This window comes from Carassius gibelio, chromosome A20 (genome assembly GCF_023724105.1).
Source record: "Carassius gibelio isolate Cgi1373 ecotype wild population from Czech Republic chromosome A20, carGib1.2-hapl.c, whole genome shotgun sequence".
NCBI lineage: Eukaryota > Metazoa > Chordata > Actinopteri > Cypriniformes > Cyprinidae > Carassius > Carassius gibelio.
The window spans coordinates 398,239-405,738 of NC_068390.1; the positions used below are offsets into that span (position 1 = coordinate 398,239).

Genomic DNA, 7,500 nt, shown 5'->3' on the forward strand with positions numbered 1-7,500 from the left:
TTTGGAAAGAGTCTAACTAGTAAAATGTTTAGACGTTATGTGAAAGCTAGTACAAGTATATAAATAAATATAAAGAGACTTACTCATGTTTATGATCTCTGCTGAATAAAGTGCTTCATTCTTTTTTTCTGAGGAAATCCATTTCTCAAATCCTCAACCACGCCACATCTTTTTGGGGTGGATTATGTGTTATTCCTCTCATCGCGAAGCAAACAGTAAAATAAAAGCACTTGAACAACAGTCTGGCTGCTTTTTCTTCTGTGTGGGCGTATTCAAGCTGCGCTTCAGTTTGAATCTGAATAGAGCGTTCAGCGTGGGGCGTGGTCACATTAGATATAATGAAGGGAGACGTGAAAAAAGGACATCGCCTTGTTTTCATATGGATTACTTTATCACAGAACATTTGTTTTAGGCAGCACTCGTTTAGTTTAAAAGTAGACATGTCAAGCTTTCTATAGATATCTCTCTCATGTCTCTTCGTTGAGTATTCACAGAGTTACAGTTCATTTTAATGACGTGTTTGTAAATGAAGATCAGCGCAGACAAAGGCTGCAGACAGCACATCTTGTTTGTTATCTTTAGAAGTGCACAAAGTTTTGTTGTTATTATGTCTGTATCCAAAAAAAGGAAACCCTTTACTGGGTTACAGTCCGCTTGCTGACCGAGCTGGGATGTTTGCAAGAAGGTCAGGCAGCAGTGTTGCACACAAACTGAGCAGGAGTTGGTCTGTTCTTGTAGTCGTGGCCGAGTGGTTAAGGCGATGGACAAGAAATCCATTGGGGTCTCCCCGCGCAGGTTCGAATCCTGCCGACTACGCTGTTTGCTGAAGGCCGTGAGGAAAAGCGTCCATGAATTTTTCAAGGTCCTCCCACTGATTTGCGACATGTCCAGTCCCTCTTCGATGGACCAACACACCGCTGGTGCTTCTTCTATTCGGGCTCCAGGGGTTAACACGGGTGAGCCAGTGGCACGCCGTGATCGTATAGTGGTTAGTACTCTGCGTTGTGGCCGCAGCAACCCCGGTTCGAATCCGGGTCACGGCAATACTCTGGCGTAGAGTGTACGGGAAGGTTGCCATTTTTTTACCACCTCATCTTTCTTCTCTATTTTGTTTTTGATGCCTGGCCTGTGCAGGGTGACACCAGACAACTGGGCAGGCAGCCTGCCGCTAGACGTAGTCGTGGCCGAGAGGTTAAGGCGTTGGACTTGAAATCCATTGGGGTCTCCCCGCGCAGGTTCGAACCCTGCCGACTACGGGAGGGTTTTGCAGTATTGCTTTAGCTTTCTGTGATGGTAATTGTGCCTTCTATGGTCCTTTGTCCTAACTGCTTCTAGCTTTCATCCCGTGACACCTGCGTCTCTTCTTTGCTCCACAAGAGCCCGGATAGCTCAGTCGGTAGAGCATCAGACTTTTAATCTGAGGGTCCAGGGTTCAAGTCCCTGTTCGGGCGAAGGTCTTTCTTTGGCCTCACCTTGCTATCACTACGGTCCATCTCTTCTGCTGACTCTGTACTGGAACGGTGTTCCTTCCTGCTCTCGGGGATCAAGGGATCTCCCTTGTGGTTAGTGAAAAACGAACAGTGTTAAAACACTTGAACAAGGCAAACATAAAGAACAATGGTGCCTGGAATTTTTGAGAACTGGAGCTTGTAGCCTAGAATTTTTCTTTGCAATTCATGTGAAAATCATCTTGTTTACTCACTTACAGAAAACAATACATTGATTTACATTTTCTAAGACACTTTTTGTTGGTAAAGGTCATATGAGAGTAGGCGTCAACTATCATGAATGTCATTATGATTTACACCTGAGAAGACAAAGCCCTGCATAATGAGCTGCATAAAGAGCCGCTCAGTCAGCTGTTGTCACTGAGAGGGAGGTGTTACAAGAAAGAACGTGAGAACAAAATAAATGTATATCATTTTAAGTTTGTAGTTTATTTAGAATATATTTAATTATCCCACAACATAATTTAATATGGGGGAGCAGTTAAACAGTTTATTAGGAACAATCAAAGCTGACTTTCAAACTAATTTTATTTTTGCATTATTACTCCAGTCACACAATCCTCAAGAAATCCTTTTAACAATCTGAATTTCTAAAAAACAACAACAACAAAAAAACATTTATTGTTATCATTATTATTAATGTTGAAAATAGCAGAGGACATTTTTCAGGTTTTTTAGGGGGTAAATTAAAAGAACACCATTTTTTGTTACATTTGTTACAGTTACATGTATTTGTTACATTTATATTATTTACATCAAGCTTTTGAATGGTATAGTTTTGTATATTGTTATTGGAACTTCATAATATTTAACTTAATTATACATTTAGTCAAGAATTATAGTTTGGAAAGAGTCTAACTAGTAAAATGTTTAGACGTTATGTGAAAGCTAGTACAAGTATATAAATAAATATAAAGAGACTTACTCATGTTTATGATCTCTGCTGAATAAAGTGCTTCATTCTTTTTTTTCTGAGGAAATCCATTTCTCAAATCCTCAACCACGCCACATCTTTTTGGGGTGGATTATGTGTTATTCCTCTCATCGCGAAGCAAACAGTAAAATAAAAGCACTTGAACAACAGTCTGGCTGCTTTTTCTTCTGTGTGGGCGTATTCAAGCTGCGCTTCAGTTTGAATCTGAATAGAGCGTTCAGCGTGGGGCGTGGTCACATTAGATATAATGAAGGGAGACGTGAAAAAAGGACATCGCCTTGTTTTCATATGGATTACTTTATCACAGAACATTTGTTTTAGGCAGCACTCGTTTAGTTTAAAAGTAGACATGTCAAGCTTTCTATAGATATCTCTCTCATGTCTCTTCGTTGAGTATTCACAGAGTTACAGTTCATTTTAATGACGTGTTTGTAAATGAAGATCAGCGCAGACAAAGGCTGCAGACAGCACATCTTGTTTGTTATCTTTAGAAGTGCACAAAGTTTTGTTGTTATTATGTCTGTATCCAAAAAAAGGAAACCCTTTACTGGGTTACAGTCCGCTTGCTGACTGAGCTGGGATGTTTGCAAGAAGGTCAGGCAGCAGTGTTGCACACAAACTGAGCAGGAGTTGGTCTGTTCTTGTAGTCGTGGCCGAGTGGTTAAGGCGATGGACTAGAAATCCATTGGGGTCTCCCCGCGCAGGTTCGAATCCTGCCGACTACGCTGTTTGCTGAAGGCCGTGAGGAAAAGCGTCCATGAATTTTTCAAGGTCCTCCCACTGATTTGCGACATGTCCAGTCCCTCTTCGATGGACCAACACACCGCTGGTGCTTCTTCTATTCGGGCTCCAGGGGTTAACTCGGGTGAGCCAGTGGCACGCCGTGATCGTAGAGTGGTTAGTACTCTGCGTTGTGGCCGCAGCAACCCCGGTTCGAATCCGGGTCACGGCAATACTCTGGCGTAGAGTGTACGGGAAGGTTGCCATTTTTTTACCACCTCATCTTTCTTCTCTATTTTGTTTTTGATGCCTGGCCTGTGCAGGGTGACACCAGACAACTGGGCAGGCAGCCTGCCGCTAGACGTAGTCGTGGCCGAGAGGTTAAGGCGTTGGACTTGAAATCCATTGGGGTCTCCCCGCGCAGGTTCGAACCCTGCCGACTACGGGAGGGCTTTGCAGTATTGCTTTAGCTTTCTGTGATGGTAATTGTGCCTTCTATGGTCCTTTGTCCTAACTGCTTCTAGCTTTCATCCCGTGACACCTGCGTCTCTTCTTTGCTCCACAAGAGCCCGGATAGCTCAGTCGGTAGAGCATCAGACTTTTAATCTGAGGGTCCAGGGTTCAAGTCCCTGTTCGGGCGAAGGTCTTTCTTTGGCCTCACCTTGCTATCACTACGGTCCATCTCTTCTGCTGACTCTGTACTGGAACGGTGTTCCTTCCTGCTCTCGGGGATCAAGGGATCTCCCTTGTGGTTAGTGAAAAACGAACAGTGCTAAAACACTTGAACAAGGCAAACATAAAGAACAATGGTGCCTGGAATTTTTGAGAACTGGAGCTTGTAGCCTAGAATTTTTCTTTGCAATTCATGTGAAAATCATCTTGTTTACTCACTTACAGAAAACAATACATTGATTTACATTTTCTAAGACACTTTTTGTTGGTAAAGGTCATATGAGAGTAGGCGTCAACTATCATGAATGTCATTATGATTTACACCTGAGAAGACAAAGCCCTGCATAATGAGCTGCATAAAGAGCCGCTCAGTCAGCTGTTGTCACTGAGAGGGAGGTGTTACAAGAAAGAACGTGAGAACAAAATAAATGTATATCATTTTAAGTTTGTAGTTTATTTAGAATATATTTAATTATCCCACAACATAATTTAATATGGGGGAGCAGTTAAACAGTTTATTAGGAACAATCAAAGCTGACTTTCAAACTAATTTTATTTTTGCATTATTACTCCAGTCACACAATCCTCAAGAAATCCTTTTAACAATCTGAATTTCTAAAAAACAACAACAACAAAAAAACATTTATTGTTATCATTATTATTAATGTTGAAAATAGCAGAGGACATTTTTCAGGTTTTTTAGGGGGTAAATTAAAAGAACACCATTTTTTGTTACATTTGTTACAGTTACATGTATTTGTTACATTTATATTATTTACATCAAGCTTTTGAATGGTATAGTTTTGTATATATTGTTATTGGAACTTCATAATATTTAACTTAATTATACATTTAGTCAAGAATTATAGTTTGGAAAGAGTCTAACTAGTAAAATGTTTAGACGTTATGTGAAAGCTAGTACAAGTATATAAATAAATATAAAGAGACTTACTCATGTTTATGATCTCTGCTGAATAAAGTGCTTCATTCTTTTTTTTCTGAGGAAATCCATTTCTCAAATCCTCAACCACGCCACATCTTTTTGGGGTGGATTATGTGTTATTCCTCTCATCGCGAAGCAAACAGTAAAATAAAAGCACTTGAACAACAGTCTGGCTGCTTTTTCTTCTGTGTGGGCGTATTCAAGCTGCGCTTCAGTTTGAATCTGAATAGAGCGTTCAGCGTGGGGCGTGGTCACATTAGATATAATGAAGGGAGACGTGAAAAAAGGACATCGCCTTGTTTTCATATGGATTACTTTATCACAGAACATTTGTTTTAGGCAGCACTCGTTTAGTTTAAAAGTAGACATGTCAAGCTTTCTATAGATATCTCTCTCATGTCTCTTCGTTGAGTATTCACAGAGTTACAGTTCATTTTAATGACGTGTTTGTAAATGAAGATCAGCGCAGACAAAGGCTGCAGACAGCACATCTTGTTTGTTATCTTTAGAAGTGCACAAAGTTTTGTTGTTATTATGTCTGTATCCAAAAAAAGGAAACCCTTACAACCCTTTTGAGCTGGGATGTTTGCAAGAAGGCCAGGCAGCAGTGTTGCACACAAACTGAGCAGGAGTTGGTCTTTTCTTGTAGTCGTGGCCGAGTGGTTAAGGCGATGGACTAGAAATCCATTGGGGTCTCCCCGCGCAGGTTCGAATCCTGCCGACTACGCTGTTTGCTGAAGGCCGTGAGGAAAAGCGTCCATGAATTTTTCAAGGTCCTCCCACTGATTTGCGAAATGTCCAGTCCCTCTTCGATGGACCAACACACCGCTGGTGCTTCTTCTATTCGGGCTCCAGGGGTTAACTCGGGTGAGCCAGTGGCACGCCGTGATCGTATAGTGGTTAGTACTCTGCGTTGTGGCCGCAGCAACCCCGGTTCGAATCCGGGTCACGGCAATACTCTGGCGTAGAGTGTACGGGAAGGTTGCCATTTTTTTACCACCTCATCTTTCTTCTCTATTTTGTTTTTGATGCCTGGCCTGTGCAGGGTGAGACCAGACAACTGGGCAGGCAGCCTGCCGCAAGACGTAGTCGTGGCCGAGAGGTTAAGGCGTTGGACTTGAAATCCATTGGGGTCTCCCCGCGCAGGTTCGAACCCTGCCGACTACGGGAGGGTTTTGCAGTATTGCTTTAGCTTTCTGTGATGGTAATTGTGCCTTCTATGGTCCCTTTGTCCTAACTGCTTCTAGCTTTCATCCCGTGACACCTGCGTCTCTTCTTTGCTCCACAAGAGCCCGGATAGCTCAGTCGGTAGAGCATCAGACTTTTAATCTGAGGGTCCAGGGTTCAAGTCCCTGTTCGGGCGAAGGTCTTTCTTTGGCCTCACCTTGCTATCACTACGGTCCATCTCTTCTGCTGACTCTGTACTGGAACGGTGTTCCTTCCTGCTCTCGGGGATCAAGGGATCTCCCTTGTGGTTAGTGAACAACGAACAGTGTTAAAACACTTGAACAAGGCAAACATAAAGAACAATGGTGCCTGGAATTTTTGAGAACTGGAGCTTGTAGCCTAGATTTTTCTTTGCAATTCATGTGAAAATCATCTTGTTTACTCACTTACAGAAAACAATACATTGATTTACATTTTCTAAGACACTTTTTGTTGGTAAAGGTCATATGAGAGTAGGCGTCAACTATCATGAATGTCATTATGATTTACACCTGAGAAGACAAAGCCCTGCATAATGAGCTGCATAAAGAGCCGCTCAGCTCAGCTGTTGTCACTGAGAGGGAGGTGTTACAAGAAAGAACGTGAGAACAAAATAAATGTATATCATTTTAAGTTTGTAGTTTATTTAGAATATATTTAATTATCCCACAACATACTTTAATATGGGGGAGCAGTTAACAGTTTATAGGAACAATCAAAGCTGACTTTCAAACTAATTTATTTTTGCATTATTACTCCAGTCACACAATCCTCAAGAAATCCTTTTAACAATCTGAATTTCTAAAAAACAACAACAACAAAAAAACATTTATTGTTATCATTATTATTAATGTTGAAAATAGCAGAGGACATTTTTCAGGTTTTTTAGGGGGTAAATTAAAAGAACACCATTTTTTGTACATTTGTTACAGTTACATGTATTTGTTACATTTATATTATTTACATCAAGCTTTTGAATGGTATAGTTTTGTATATATTGTTATTGGAACTTCATAATATTTAACTTAATTATACATTTAGTCAAGAATTATAGTTTGGAAAGAGTCTAACTAGTAAAATGTTTAGACGTTATGTGAAAGCTAGTACAAGTATATAAATAAATATAAAGAGACTTACTCATGTTATGATCTCTGCTGAATAAAGTGCTTCATTCTTTTTTCTGAGGAAATCCATTTCTCAAATCCTCAACCACGCCACATCTTTTTGGGGTGGATTATGTGTTATTCCTCTCATCGCGAAGCAAACAGTAAAATAAAAGCACTTGAACAACAGTCCTGGCTGCTTTTCTTCTGTGTGGGCGTATTCAAGCTGCGCTTCAGTTTGAATCTGAATAGAGCGTTCAGCGTGGGGCGTGGTCACATTAGATATAATGAAGGGAGACGTGAAAAAAGGACATCGCCTTGTTTCATATGGATTACTTTATCACAGAACATTTGTTTAGGCAGCACTCGTTTAGTTTAAAAGTAGACATGTCAAGCTTTCTATAGATATCTCTC

The 7,500-nt window shown here is 40.8% G+C and overlaps 1 long non-coding RNA gene and 10 other non-coding genes across 12 annotated transcripts in view; all 11 read left to right on the plus strand.

Moving 5' to 3' along the window:
• Nucleotides 1-7,500, plus strand: part of LOC127938558 (uncharacterized) — a 95,219-nt gene that overhangs the window by 71,611 nt on the left and 16,108 nt on the right. The gene's annotated exons all lie outside the window — the stretch shown is intronic.
• On the plus strand, nucleotides 972-1,043 carry trnah-gug (transfer RNA histidin (anticodon GUG)). The gene has a single exon. It is a non-coding gene; the product is annotated as a tRNA-His (tRNA).
• On the plus strand, nucleotides 1,175-1,256 carry trnas-uga (transfer RNA serine (anticodon UGA)). Its single transcript has one exon. It is a non-coding gene; the product is annotated as a tRNA-Ser (tRNA).
• Nucleotides 1,379-1,451, plus strand: trnak-uuu (transfer RNA lysine (anticodon UUU)). Its single transcript has one exon. It is a non-coding gene; the product is annotated as a tRNA-Lys (tRNA).
• On the plus strand, nucleotides 3,086-3,167 carry trnas-aga (transfer RNA serine (anticodon AGA)). Its single transcript has one exon. It is a non-coding gene; the product is annotated as a tRNA-Ser (tRNA).
• On the plus strand, nucleotides 3,526-3,607 carry trnas-uga (transfer RNA serine (anticodon UGA)). Its single transcript has one exon. It is a non-coding gene; the product is annotated as a tRNA-Ser (tRNA).
• Nucleotides 3,730-3,802, plus strand: trnak-uuu (transfer RNA lysine (anticodon UUU)). Its single transcript has one exon. It is a non-coding gene; the product is annotated as a tRNA-Lys (tRNA).
• trnas-aga (transfer RNA serine (anticodon AGA)) lies at nucleotides 5,423-5,504 on the plus strand. The gene has a single exon. It is a non-coding gene; the product is annotated as a tRNA-Ser (tRNA).
• Nucleotides 5,660-5,731, plus strand: trnah-gug (transfer RNA histidin (anticodon GUG)). The gene has a single exon. It is a non-coding gene; the product is annotated as a tRNA-His (tRNA).
• Nucleotides 5,863-5,944, plus strand: trnas-uga (transfer RNA serine (anticodon UGA)). The gene has a single exon. It is a non-coding gene; the product is annotated as a tRNA-Ser (tRNA).
• On the plus strand, nucleotides 6,068-6,140 carry trnak-uuu (transfer RNA lysine (anticodon UUU)). Its single transcript has one exon. It is a non-coding gene; the product is annotated as a tRNA-Lys (tRNA).